This window comes from Micropterus salmoides, unplaced genomic scaffold (assembly GCF_014851395.1).
Source record: "Micropterus salmoides isolate LMB-PRFRI ecotype aquatic unplaced genomic scaffold, ASM1485139v1 Ms_hic_scaffold_2310, whole genome shotgun sequence".
NCBI classification, from domain to species: Eukaryota; Metazoa; Chordata; class Actinopteri; order Centrarchiformes; family Centrarchidae; genus Micropterus; species Micropterus salmoides.
In genome coordinates, this window is record NW_024041497.1 from 26,554 (window position 1) to 30,720 (window position 4,167).

General features: G+C 51.0%; 1 long non-coding RNA gene across 1 annotated transcript; it reads right to left on the bottom strand.

The window, feature by feature from the left end:
- Nucleotides 1–338: 338 nt before the first annotated feature.
- On the bottom strand, nt 339–2,835 carry LOC119918605. The gene is made up of 3 exons (XR_005447473.1): nt 2,686–2,835; nt 594–676; nt 339–501 (listed from the first exon to the last, which is right to left on the bottom strand). It is a non-coding gene; the product is annotated as an uncharacterized LOC119918605 (long non-coding RNA).
- Between the last annotated feature and the right edge of the window lie 1,332 nt (nt 2,836–4,167).

Consider the following 4,167-nt stretch of genomic DNA (forward strand, 5'->3'; position numbering starts at 1 on the left):
TTCTCTCTTTTGTCTTGATTTTGTTATTTTTAACTTGATCAGAAATACATGACAGAAGTCACAGATGGTGTTAACGACACTGTCCACTTATATATTAGTAAAATAAATTCTTACAAGACTGAAGAAGAGACGAGACTAACGTTAGCTGCTCTCTGCGATGCATACGTGTAACTTAATGCTTACGTAACCGTAATAACTTGGTGTTTGACATTTTGTTGAAGCACTCTGTAAGTTAGAAAAGTACCATAATTGTACATATTTATATCTAACCGTCTCAGTACATGCACAGCTGTTAAGTGTCTGACACACTAACAGAAAACATCTTCACAGAGACGCCGTGGACTTTTAATATTTATTGTGTTTCAACCACAACATTCATCCACAACAATATTGTGAAAGGGTGAGACACTGGCACTTGTTTCCTGTTTCCCTCTGATTGGTCAACGTGTGAGCAGGAAGCTGAGGTCACTACCTGGGTCGTACTCCACTGTGGGCTTCCCCCTAAAACACACAAAACTGGTGTTACTGGTGTTACTGGTGTTACTGGTGTGCTGTCAGGTTCTCCATGCACTCTGTGTGTGTGTGTGTGTTACCGGGTGAAGAGTCTGGCCTTGGTGGTTCCCAGTAGTGTGGCTTTGTCGCCCTCCACCAGCAGCAGGGATCCCTCCCTCAGACCCTGAAAATGCACAAAATTAAATGACCACAAATTCTCTAATAAACGCTGGCGAGTCGCCTTCTCAGCGCGCTCACACAGACAAAGACAAAACAGCGGTGGTTGTTACGGCTGCAGTAGCGCTAGCGGTGCTAGCGGTGGTTGTAAAGGCTGCAGTAGCGCTAGCGGTCCTAGCGGTGGTTGTTACGGCTGCAGTAGCGCTAGCGGTGGTTGTTACGGCTGTAGTAGCGCTGGCGGTGCTAGCGGTGGTTGTTACGGCTGCAGTAGCGCTAGCGGTGCTAGCGGTGGTTGTTACGGCTGCAGTAGCGCTAGCGGTGGTTGTTACGGCTGCAGTAGCGCTAGCGGTGGTTGTTACGGCTGCAGTAGCGCTAGCGGTGCTAGCGGTGGTTGTTACGGCTGCAGTAGCGCTAGCGGTGCTAGCGGTGGTTGTTACGGCTGCAGTAGCGCTAGCGGTGGTTGTTACAGCTGCAGTAGCGCTAGCGGTGCTAGCGGTGGTTGTAAAGGCTGCAGTAGCGCTAGCGGTGGTTGTTACGGCTGCAGTAGCGCTAGCGGTGCTAGCGGTGGTTGTTATGGCTGCAGTAGCGCTAGCGGTGCTAGCGGTGGTTGTTATGGCTGCAGTAGCGCTAGCGGTGGTTGTTACGGCTGCAGTAGCGCTGGCGGTGCTAGCGGTGGTTGTTACGGCTGCAGTAGCGCTAGCGGTGCTAGCGGTGGTTGTTACGGCTGCAGTAGCGCTAGCGGTGCTAGCGGTGGTTGTTACGGCTGCAGTAGCGCTAGCGGTGCTAGCGGTGGTTGTTACGGCTGCAGTAGCGCTAGCGGTGGTTGTTACGGCTGCAGTGGCGCTAGCGGGGCTAGCGGTGGTTGTAAAGGCTGCAATAGCGCTAGCGGTGCTAGCGGTGGTTGTTACGGCTGCAGTAGCGCTAGCGGTGCTTGTTACGGCTGCAGTAGCGCTAGCGGTGCTTGTTACGGCTGCAGTAGCGCTAGCGGTGCTTGTTACGGCTGCATTAGCGCTAGCGGTGCTTGTTACGGCTGCAGTAGCGCTGGCGGGGCTAGCGGTGGTTGTAAAGGCTGCAGTAGCGCTAGCGGTGCTAGCGGTGGTTGTTACGGCTGCAGTAGCGCTAGCGGTGGTTGTTACGGCTGCAGTAGCGCTGTCGGTGCTAGCGGAGGTTGTAAAGGCTGCAGTGGCGCTGGCGGTGCTAGCGGTGGTTGTAAAGGCTGCAGTGGCGCTAGCGGTGGTTGTAAAGGCTGCAGTGGTGCTGGCGGTGGTTGTTACGGCTGCAGTGGCGCTGGCGGTGCTAGCGGTGGTTGTAAAGGCTGCAGTGGTGCTAGCGGTGGTTGTTACGGCGGCAGTAGCGCTGGCGGTGCTAGCGGTGGTTGTAAAGGCTGCAGTGGTGCTAGCGGTGGTTGTTACGGCTGCAGTAGCGCTGGCAGTGCTAGCGGTGGTTGTTACGGCTGCAGTAGCGCTAGTGGTGGTTGTTACGGCTGCAGTAGCGCTAGCGGTGGTTATAAAGGCTGCAGTGGCGCTGGCGGTGCTAGCGGTGGTTGTAAAGGCTGCAGTAGCGCTGGCGGTGCTAGCGGTGGTTGTTACGGCTGCAGTAGCGCTAGCGGTGGTTGTAAAGGCTGCAGTAGCGCTGGCGGTGCTAGCGGTGGTTGTAAAGGCTGCAGTAGCGCTGGCGGTGCTAGCGGTGGTTGTAAAGGCTGCAGTAGCGCTGGCGGTGCTAGCGGTGGTTGTTACGGCTGCAGTAGCGCTAGCGGTGGTTGTAAAGGCTGCAGTAGCGCTGGCGGTGCTAGCGGTGGTTGTAAAGGCTGCAGTAGCGCTGGCGGTGCTAGCGGTGGTTGTAAAGGCTGCAGTAGCGCTGGCGGTGCTAGCGGTGGTTGTTACGGCTGCAGTAGCGCTAGCGGTGGTTGTAAAGGCTGCAGTAGCGCTAGCGGTGGTTGTAAAGGCTGCAATAGTGCGAGTATTAGCACTCTGCAAAGCTGCATTATGCCGACTGGACCGAGACAACAAAACTCACCAGGACACAAGGAGTATCAGGTTCTTCATGGTACTGGGTGATCCTCTGCTCTCTGGTCTCCTGCAACAACATCATACACACAGCGTTAGGGATGTTTCATAAAAATATATTTCTATCATGATAAACACAACTAATGGCCTCATCATTCACTAAGAGACTGTGTCTCAATGGGACTTTTCCTGTTTAAACAAAGGTTTATAAATAACAGTAATCCGTGTCCTCAGTCTGCTGGTCTTCAGCAAACTATTTGCAGCTTTCTTGTGCATCATCTTCAGAAGAGGCTTCCTTCTCGTATGACAGCCGTGTAGTTTGATGCAGTGTGCGGCGTACGGTCTGAGCCCTGACAGGCTGACCCCCCAACCTCTGCAGCAATGCTGGCAGCACTCATACGTCTGTTTCCCAAAGACAACCTCTGGATATGGCGCTGAGCACGTGCACTCATCTTCTTTGTTTGACCATGGCGAGGCCTGTTCTGAGTGGAACCTGTCCTGTTGAACCGCTGTATGGTCTTGGCCACCGTGCTGCAGCTCAGTTTCAGGGTCTTCTTACAGCCTCGGCCATCTTTATGTAGAGCAGCCGTTCTTTTTTCAGATCCTCAGAGAGTTCTTTGCCATGTTGAACTTCCAGTGACCAGGATGAGGGAGTGTGAGAGCGATAACACCGAAGCTGGTTATCAACTCGCTAACTCAACCCAGGGTTTCCCAATCCAGCCGGGAGCGCGTTCACATCAAAGAGGCAGAGTCAACAGACCAATCAAAGACATGAACAAGTCTACTGGCAGCAGAGCGTCAACTGTGACACAACAGAAATACGACCTGGTCTAAGCAGCACGTCTGCATCTGACACATGCAGGGACACATAAAATCAGTGTGAATGCCTAAATGAACAGGCGTAGTCTATAATATGCATTGATTTGATGTGTTAAGCGTTCTTTTTCAGCTCGGCTGTGTCGGCGTTTCCACATTAAAAGGCTCGGGCGCTGAAGACGTGGTCGTTCGAACTCACTTTAAAAACTTGTTGTCACTTCAAAAATGAGATTAATTTATTTAACACACTCAAAAGTGTCCAAACATTGTTCTAAATTAACTTCATAAAGCAATGAAACAAAAACTCCATTCATGCCATAAAATGTGCTCAAATAATGTTTGAAAGACTGAATCTCAACATTTAGGCTGCTGAAAACTCACCCCCCACCTTTTGCACCCACAGGTGGGAGGAACATGACTACAGTCTCTGTAGTAGGCCTAAGAAAGCCATATTAAAATGTAGTATAGTCTACTGACCTAAAATAAATAGCATATTAAAATTTATTTCAATATCCCTACCAAACTGCTCATAATATTCAGTCTCACATTAGACAAATAAAACTTATTTTAAACGGCTGCATCAGGGTGTGTGAAACAGACAGAGCAAATAAAAATATTAAACACATTTGAAAGCAGTAAGTAGGCTGATCTGCTGTAAAAACCTGTAGGCAACAAC